Source organism: Acomys russatus, chromosome 18, assembly GCF_903995435.1.
Source record: "Acomys russatus chromosome 18, mAcoRus1.1, whole genome shotgun sequence".
NCBI lineage: Eukaryota > Metazoa > Chordata > Mammalia > Rodentia > Muridae > Acomys > Acomys russatus.
This window is the reverse complement of record NC_067154.1, coordinates 33,585,448-33,596,113: the sequence shown is the minus strand read 5'-3', so window position 1 is coordinate 33,596,113 and position 10,666 is coordinate 33,585,448.

Sequence of the window (10,666 nt, the reverse complement as noted above, 5' to 3'; positions counted from 1 at the left end):
TACTTGTAGGTTTCTAGGACCCTCTGGATCCTTCTACTTTGCTATTCTCCCATGCTTCTCTCATCTAGAGTGTCTTATGATCTTAGCCAACTCTTTATACATATGGTACACATCCATACATAATACCCAAACACAGACACACTAAAATAAATACATATTTTAAAAAGAAGCCTTTGATACAATATGGCTTTTCAGTGGAGCAAATAGATATCAATGCACTATCTTTCTCTTAAGATGTTATTTGATTTCCTCATCTGACTCTTCAAAGAAAATAGCCTGGTTTTTTGTTTGTTTCTTTGTTTTTTGTTTTTGTTTTTGTTTTGTAATATAAGTACTGGAAAGCATTAATGATCAAACAGCACTTTCCAAAAGGAAGTCATCTACCTATTATCATATTTATATTTTTCCAAGATAAATAACAATTAAATTAGCTTGACTAAAATATCTGCCTCGCTGCAAGTATGTGTATATCTCATGAGTAGACTTCCGTGTCAGGAACATCTATTTAGCTATGTAATTAATCAGAAACATTGGAAAAATACAGGATGGAAACTAGAAAGACATCTGTCTCAGTTCTCTTTGAAATAGTTCTGCATTTCTGCTTCATTCTCTTATGTTGTGACAGGCTGATTTCATGTTTATCTGGCAATGCTTTAAGTGTGGACCCCGCTTCCTCTTATATATTATAGTGAAACATAAAGGCAAATTTACAACTAGGACCTTTTATTTGGTCAGTATATCAGAAATGACTATCTAATGAACTAAAGTTACCATATAAATTGATCGTATAGTCCTCGCTTGTGCCAGAATCAAACTTGCTTCAACTGTTATCTTATGAATGGGAGCAAAAGATAGATAGTGAGGAACCACTTGCTTGGGGTCTGATGATCTTCTTGATACTGTGTTAAAATCATTGTCAAATATGGCCTAGTGAATCAGTTCTGAAACTTTCACCTGCAATAGAATAGCCTGAAGGAAATTTTAATAAACAGATTGCTGGGCCTCGCTCCCAGAATTTCTGACTCAATATGTCTGGGAAAAAATCCAAATGTGCATTTCTAAGCTGCCAGATTATTTTCATGGTGCTTTTTGAGTTTCATACTTAAGGACACAAAGGGTATTTGAGTTCCCCACTTATAAAAGCCAAGGTATAATGTAACCAGAATACATTCAAGGACTCTCTTTCTTATGATGTAACGGCAATCCCAATAATGGGATTGCCGAGTTGAGTTGAACCTAGTCAACCAGTTGATTTCCCACTGTTCCTTCAGAAAATGAGCAATTTCCAGAGGTAGTCTTATTGTTTTATGACATGTCAGAATTGCAATATATCGGGTATTGTGTATGAGATGTGTCCTCTGTTTCAGACTTACGCTAGCTTAACCTCTTGATAAGTTGTAGCCATCACATTAGTACAAAATTTCCTTTTATATTTTTCTGAGGGCACAGTTGTATCTTAATTTTTAGTATTAGTGCTGACATATGTGGTGCTAATATTAACACTCTTATCTTTAAAATTAAGGTGGAGAAGCTCTTAGAAAACTATTGATTTCCCTACACATATCAGAGAAGAGAAGACACAGAGACAGCTCTCCAAATCTAAAAGGCTACAAATATGATTCTGTAACAAATACCTTACCTGGAAGAGAAATGCCAAAACCATAATTGGTAGGAACAACTAATTTGTAATTTCAGAGAATTCCTGTCAGTGGAAAATACATTGGTAGAATGAGATACTTTTGGAACTTCATAATAGAATCAAATACAATGTAGTGCCTTTTGTACAAAATATCAAGATATTCCATATACAGGTATTTTAGTTATCTAATAGAGAATAAAAGTGGAAAGAACAGAAAATTATTTGATGTAACACTCATGATGTATTTACTAAAATTAAATAAAAACACATAACATGCTCTAGAAGTTTCCTAAAACCATTAGCAAAAGATTTAAACAGGAAACCACATACAAATAGAAAATATTCAAAGAAAATTTATCAGAATGCACTAAAGTCTAAATCTGAGAACTACAATGTACCTCTGCTTGGAAACTATTCACAAATAAAAAAAAAGTACAGTGAAAATTTAAACTTTCAAAAGAAAATATTAAAAATTATAGACTAATATAGTAGAAATAGCCTTTAAAATAGAAAAAATAAGACTTTCTGAAATTAGAAAAATGTGTCATATTTCCAGGAAAATAACCTTGCAAGAGATATTAACAGTTCTTTACATAGAATTAGTATAATAAAAAATTCATATCTACCCAAAAGAATATATATATTCATAATAAGAATAACTGAGTAAATGTTAGACTCACAAAGTAAAACATTTTATTTGTATCTTAAAATTATGAAGGCCTTTATTTTATCTAAAACAATCATCAAAATAAAATAAGAGATCATCATGAAGTTGCATCTAACTAAGTAAGTATGAACAATGCAACAAAAATAGGAAGGGATGATAGAGGACACCAACAGTATAAGTTTCTTTTACTGCAGTTGGTAATGATAGCTACTTGGAATGAATTAGACTAATTAAAACTGCATTGCAAAATATATGTAACCACTAACACATTCCAAGAAGTGGCTTGAAAATTTAAGAATAAAGGATATAAAAATTCTAAAAACTTGGTTATACCAAATAATACATAAACTGTGAAGGAAAAAAATGAAGATGGTATGTTAAAAGAGAAAGAAAATCATGATGGTGGTTAAACTCACATAGTAAGTCTAAGTTAATATTTCCATTGGCATGATAAAATACCTTTAAAATGAACTTAAGAAAGTTGGATTTTTGTCCTTTGTTTGATGGCACAGTCCATATCATTTGGGATAGCAGAGTGTGAGTGAGCCTGTAGCAGCAGGACTTTGAGGATTGTGGTCACACTGTATTTCCAATCAGGAGCAAAAATAGAAGGGCCTTTGTACTGAACCCGTTTTCTTATTTCAGAAACTCAGTTCTTGGAATTTTGAATCCCACATAATAGGTGGATCTTCTTTGGTTAAATATCCCTGCAAACTCCAATATACATACCATGTGTAGTCTCTAGGTCACTTAAATTTATGAAGGTAACAACCATGTCTCATTCTTCTATATTAGATGTACATATTAGTTTAAAATTTCACCACTCTACACATTGCTCCTTAGGCTATCAAGCATCACACAATGTCAAATCAAAATACATGTTTTGCACTTTCTAAACACCTTATCATTAGAGATGATGGCTCAGTGGACAAGAGCACTGTCTACCCTTTCAGAAAACCCGGGTTTGAGTCCCAACACCAGTGTGGCAGCTATAACATTTTTTTAACCTTACAGGAGTACAATATGATATTTTTATTCCAATAGCTTTTATGGAGTATATTACTATCGAATAATGGCTTTTATGAACCTTTTTTGCAATACGTGTGCCTGAAAAAATAATGGCATTTTCTGAGTTCCTTCTGTCGCAGTTTTGGTAGCCTTTGACTACCCTGATGGCTGATCCTAATAAACCCTCCCCTTTGAAGTTGTTTACAAGCAAAGATCATCTAAATTAAAAATATTTCACAAGGGGTTCTATTCTACAAGACTTTTTCACTAAGAAGAAATTAGATATATATCAAGCTTATTGGATTTAGAAGGAAGCAGACAAATTGCTATGTGGGACACTAGAATTTCAAAGCAATGCCCTTGTATCTTCGGCAAATATTTTTTATCACTATTGTGATGCTGGTCTAGGCCTTCCATGCACACTGGGTGTCCTGTCATAATTGAGCATGGGTCAGTTGGTCATGACAAGTATGAAAATAATAATTGCTTTTTGGGCCTGAACTACTCTTTAGGCATATATGTAAGACCTTTACATTTTCTGCTACATTGCAGTCTCCATTCTACCATTCACTTACAATCAAAAAGAAGTTTTCTTTAATTATTTACAAAGAAGGAGATAAAGTTTTGGTTTTCAATTGTGTAAAAAAAAGTACCCTGGAATGATACAGTCCCATACTGGTTTCTCTAGAACATCCTTGAATGACAGCAGTGAAAATCAATTTCCCCAAAAGACTTTCAATCAACAGACTATGTTTTCTTAGAAAAAAATTTTTTCTTTACTAGGAAAATGTTTCCAGATAAGTGGTTTCATAATTATACTTGGGTAGGTAAAGAAATTGGTAAGAATATAAGTGCTAATCCAATGACAAATATGTGGGTGAGGTGTGTTAACAGAGCCCACTATACAAGAAAATTGGTGAAGACATTTTATTCTGTGTGCCTACTTGTTGATCTCAGCTAAGAACAATGTTAACAGTTAAGTGAATATGTTGACCTGTATTATAGATCATGAAAGGATTTCAAAAAGCTCATAAAAAATAACCCTTTTTTAAAAGTAAGGTGTTACTATGGGTCTTTTCTAGTACATTCCACAGCTCCAAATTCTTTGACACCGAGATCTATTAGATTTACTCAATTAGCTTTAATGTACAATAATGGGCGGCTTCTAACTCGATTGCACTAGCTTGTCTACATTCCAGTCATGTGCCCTTTCACTTGCCATCTCAATCTTGCCTTGACCTTCTGATGTAGCTCTCTGTTATTATGACTTCTCTTCTTCCTCCCTTTCTGGTTCCTACCTCAAATCCACCAGTACCCCCCACAACTGGGAATGGAAGTCCCACCTCCTGCCCTCTCTAACCCAGCTATAGGCTAGTCAGCTACTTTATTCACAAGTAAGAGATGATGGTGAACAATTTTTATACAACATTGAGACAGCAGACTCTTCATAGAAATGACAATGTATATGTCGAGATTTCAACCAGATCTCCAGGCACAGAAATCAGCATCTAAATACACAGTGCATAAGAATATCCAAAACACCATGCTATCAAGGAGGGTGGTCACTCACAGGCTTAGCAACATGGACCTTCTTTCTGCACTGTTGGTTTAGCTATGGAAAGCCAATGTTGAAATTCACTATAGCATAAGTGGCCAGCATGGTTAGGTGTGATCTGTTGGATGACAGGAAGGCATTTATAAAATTTGTATGGGAGATGGGATTTTTTTAAGATGAGGTATTTTAAACTCACTAGAATAAGCATTTTCTCTGCAAGCAAAATTTTCCTCTACATGGAATGATTCTTATTAAACTATCAGCCATAGACTTTCAAAATACTTTTTCTCCCATGGTGGTATTCTTTATAAAGATATGTCTAATCATAGAATGCAATCCAGAATAAAAGAAGTGTGAAGACGGCTCTGTCGGCAAGTATTTCACTGTCTTACTATGCACTCCACTTTTGTGAAGCACCTGAAAACTTGAAGAATAAAGAGATCTTTGGAAGACTTACAATGTAATCAGACCCTCAGTGTCCAGCTTCAAAGGATTCAAGGATACCTCATTTTCTAGAAAGCAATTATAAAGGCCATTATGATTATCAGGTTTCAGAAGAATGCTGGGGTTGTTCTCATTTGCCTGGTTTTTACTTATCTGTGTCTATCACTTGTGTAACCCATGACCTTCATTTTGCAGGCAGAAGGCCAACACTGAGCCATATCCTCAACCAAAAGTTTCCTTTTAAAACATTCAAATTCAGGCTGGGATACATGCTCACCTCCCACCCTGGGATAAAGAGACACTGATGGTGAGTAAGTTTAAATAGATTAAAACTATTTTCAGGGATTTCTTTTAGAGAAAAAGACAGTACATTGTTATATAAAAATCATGAATTTTACATGAAAATATTTTAAAAAACTACAATTGTGACCAGAGGCAGATTTCAGTTGGCTATGTATGCTGGGATAAAAAAGTGACATGGTTTTTTTTTTTTTTTTTTAATGCTGAACTATTACTGAAAGAATTATGTAATGGAAGAGGTTGGATGGAAATGTCAATCTTATCCTTTGGGATGGGTCAGAGTTTTGTGGTGACATTTTTTGAGGAGATTTTAAAAAAGGAATTAGAATGATTATTTCAGGACAACAAGACTGCTAGGCTATGGTTATCGGATATTTGATCATTCTTGTGTTGTTTTCTTTCCCATAAATTTTCCCTGAATAGAAAAGCATATATTTCAAGGAAGAAGCACTTTTTGAAATAACTAAAAATAGCAGAGAAAGTGAAATCTGCTACTATTCCAGACCTGTCTACCAACAATGAGGTCAACAGGCTTTACACTTTCTTTGCCCTTGATGACACTTTGGGAGTTATTTAAGCTTAGTTGTACACCCTTACAGAATAGTGAAGAAGAGGATGAACACATGAGGTCTTCTCATTGGTGTTAAAAGTTAAAATGGAGAAAAATGATAGTAAGTCTGTTTTATTATTACCAGCTCTGAGAATCAGTGGTTCCAGCACCATGGACGATTTTCTTCTACTTTGAAATGTGATGACTACCTAATATTTTAATGATGTGATTCATTTCTTCTGACTAGAATATTATTCTCTAGCTTTTGAAATAGCTCTTATTACACTCCCATAATACGTCTTCAAATTTATGCTTTATACATACGTACAAACATTCAGCCCAAAACTCTAAATCCTCTTACTTTTATTTTTTTCTCTGTGATTCCACATGATTGCAATTATTTTCCAGAATTAAAAAATCTTTGCCACTTTATTCTTACAATGCTGGGGATCAAATCCCACAGCCATGGCATGCTAGGCAAAAGCACTAGTACCAAGCCATGTCTTTAGTCAGCAGTTTTCCTTACAACAGGAAAATGGGCCATATGTTTCAGATCTCCAATACTATTCTTTTCGTTCATTTTATCAGGGATTACTTTATTTATTTTAGTTTTTAATGCTATAGTTATCAAACGTCAAACAGAATAACTAATCACTGGTGTGTTAATGGTTAAGTGCAATGCTTCTGTGAAGTGGTAAAAAATTGCCTTTTAAAATGTAGATGCTTGAAGAAATCAAGTAATTAGAGTAGTAGTTTAGAAAAAATTGGACAATCATTAAAAAGTTCTGCATTACTACAACTATCCATTGTTAAGTATATGCTTTACCTACCATATTTACTTTATACATGGTTTGTTCATTAAATAGATATCTTGTTCTTTATGTCAATTTGTACAAATTTGTGAAATTCTCAATTTTCTTTTTTTTTGTTTGTTTGTTTTTCGAGACAGGGTTTCTCTGTGTAGCCTTGGCCATCCTGGACTCACTTTGTAGACCAGGCTGGCCTCGAACTCACAGCGATCTGCCTGCCTCTGCCTCCCAAGTGCTGGGATTAAAGGCGTGCGCCACCACGCCCGGCTAAATTCTCAATTTTCTTATTACATTGATTTGTAACTCTACTGCATTGCAGGAATATAATATGCTTTGCAAACTTTCATCTTTTAAAATGAAATGTTTTGTGATCTACTATATGGGTGATGTCAAAAAATGACCCTTATCACAAATTTACATTAGAAAAATGTACGTTTTATATAGGTTTGTGGATATATTGTAGCCCTCTTAGTAACAAAAGTATTTTTTGGTTGATTTTTTTTTTTTTGACTATTTTCAATTGGAATGTTGGTAAGTATTTCAATTTTTATTGTTAAATTATCAAATATATTAATTTTATTTGAATTTACAATATGTAAAATTGCCCTGTTTTAGGTACAGAGGCATACGATTTTAATAGATACTTGATTTTCATCATTTTATATCACCGTTAAGTGCATATCGTTCTTTATTTTTCAGGTTTTGCTCAATACTTTTATGACTTTACTTTTACCTTCTCTAATGTGTTCATACCATGCTTCCCACAAAGCACATGCACTCAGACTCTATAGGGCAGATGTTGATTCCCCCCTCTTCCCAAAAAGCACATGCATCCAGACTCCATAGGGCAGATGTTGAGTCCTACCTCTTCCTACAAAGCACATACACTCAGATTCCATAGGGCAGATGTTGAGTCCCACCTCTTCCCACAATACACATGCACTCAGACTCCTTAGGGCAGAGGTTGAGTCCCACCTCTTCCCACAAAGCACATGCACCCAGACTCCATAGGGCAGATGTTGAGTCCTACCTCTTTCCACAAAGCACATGCACTCAGACTCCATAGGGCAGATGTTGAGTCCTACCTCTTCCCACAAAGCACATGCACTCAGACTCCATAGGGAAGATGTTGAGTCCCACCTCTTCCCACAAAGCAAATGCACTCAGACTCCTTAGGGCAGATGTTGAGTCCCACCTTTTCCCACAAAGCACATGCGCTCAGACTCCATAGGGCAGATGTTGAGTCCCACCTCTTCCCACAAAGCACATGCACTCAGACTCCATAGGGCAGATGTTGAGTCCCACCTTTTCCCACAAAGCACATGCACTCAGACTCCATAGGGCAGATGTTGAGTCCCACCTCTTCCCACAAAGCACATGCACTCAGACTCCCTAGGGCAGATGTTGAGTCCTACCTCTTCCCACAAAGCACATACTCTCAGACTCCATAGGGCAGATGCTGATTCCTACCTCTGGAAATTACTTCTGTAACATGTTATAACAAGCAGCAACATAAGGCTGTCCTCAGACGACTATCAAAATACACTGAAATGCAAGAAATAGGATGGAATCATCTAATTGTTGAGCCATTACTATCTAAATAATCATAGAAGAAATAGTATTTTTACGCAAGAATGAGGTGATATTGAGATAATCAATTATAAGAAAATCTTCACACTTATAAAATGTATCTGATTTATTCATAATTGTTCATAAAATAACTTAATAAGTAACTTCAGTGGAAGTTTCATCATTTTCCTGAAGGTATTCACCTGGAATCATATAATATTTTACAAATTGAATTTTGCAAAGTATCATATATGAAATTTATGCAAAAGTTTGTCCCTAAGCACAGCCTATGAAGCTTACCAGCAACTAAATCTAGGAGGAAGCAGTATAAATTTCCAAACAAAAGCCACAAAATGACAGCCAATTAAACAAGGTATTTTAGGAAAATTTATTCAAGAAAAAAAATTCCAAATTCAGGAATAATAGACAAACTTACATTTTTTTTCGTCAAGAGATGATGATCTCTTGAAATTGGTTTAGAAATATAATGTTTTAAATTAGATTTATAGCAAATTTACAAAGATTTATGTTCATAAAATAATTCTTAAGTTATTGTAAAAGGCTACAGGGAAATATATTACATGTATGTATGCTGCATAGAAAATGAGGTTGTCTGAAAGTGAATTTAATTAAAAGTATTTAGACATTATAATATGTTTACCCAAAAAATAACAAACACAGAGAAGCTTTGTAGAATACCTTTTCTTTTTCTTAATTTAGCAATCATCCATCATTTTTTGAGGGGAGATGGCTTGAGACAGGGTTTTCATGTAGCTTCGCCTGTCATACAATTTGCTCTGTACACCAAATTGGCCTCAAACTTACCGAGGTCTACCTGCCTTTGGCTTCCAGTACTGGGAATAAAGGAATGTGCGACTACCACCTTCTTTTATCTTCTAATGTTTACAAGGTTGGCAATTATTCAAGATTTTAATGATGAGGTTTTTTAAGATTACATTTAATAAGATTTTATTTACTTAATTTTTTTGATCATAATGTATGGACAGTAAATTCCTGAGAAAGTGTAAATGAAGAATTATTTTAAGAAATTTCCAATATATTTCTTATAGAAATGTATTTTTTTTTATTTATATTGTATTAAAAACTCTTGGTACTAAATCACATGTCCAGAATCTTGATTTTCTACAAAATATTTTGTCATCACAGTTTGGGAAAGCTTGCTGTAAACTACTCTCATGGCCAGAAACTGAAGACCGGGTAGCCCAGAGACGTAGGGTAGACTCAAAAATGACTAGTTAACAAATAGATGATACATAAATAGATGATAGTTATATGATAGGTAGGTAGGTAGGTAGATAGATGATAGATAGATAGATAGATAGATAAATGATAAATATATAATCTCCGTGAAATATTTCCTAATAACAAATACAAATAGTCAAAACTCTATTAATTTATATAATTCCGGATTGTTTCATGATTCTTGTTATATGTAGTTTATTTTATTAATTTATAATAATGTAAATTTCTATGTAAAAGAGAAAAATAATAAAATAAATAAATAAAAAGAAATTATTGAAATAGCACCCTTCACAATAGCTACAAATAATATAAAATATTTTGAACATCTATCCAAGCAAGTGAAGGACTTCTATGACAACAAATTCATGTTTTTGAAGAAAGAAATTGAAGAAGATACAGAATATTGAAAGATCTCCCATACTCATGGGCTCCCTCTTATGGAGTAGCCTTCATGTAAATTCAGCAATTGGCTAGCAAACCCCACAAGTTTGTGTCACCATTACCCCAGCAAATCTTAGAAGCAGAACAGATTGTAGGTCAAATCTGTAGGATGGAGTGTGTTTGGGTATTTGCCCAATAGTGATGTAACTGGATCTTGAGGTACAAAGATCCAGTTTAACAAGGAACAGATATCACTTTCAAAAGTGGCTGTATAAGTTTCCATTCACACCATTAATGGAGGAATGTTTTCTTTGCACCAAATCCTCATCAGTATGGGCTTTCACTTGTATTATTAATGTCATCCCATCTGACAGGTTATATGTAATCAAAAAGAAGTTTTTAATTTGCCTTTTTCTGATGGCTAAGGAACATTGAACAGTTCTAAGTATTTTCCAGCCATTTGAGATTCTTCTATTGAGAA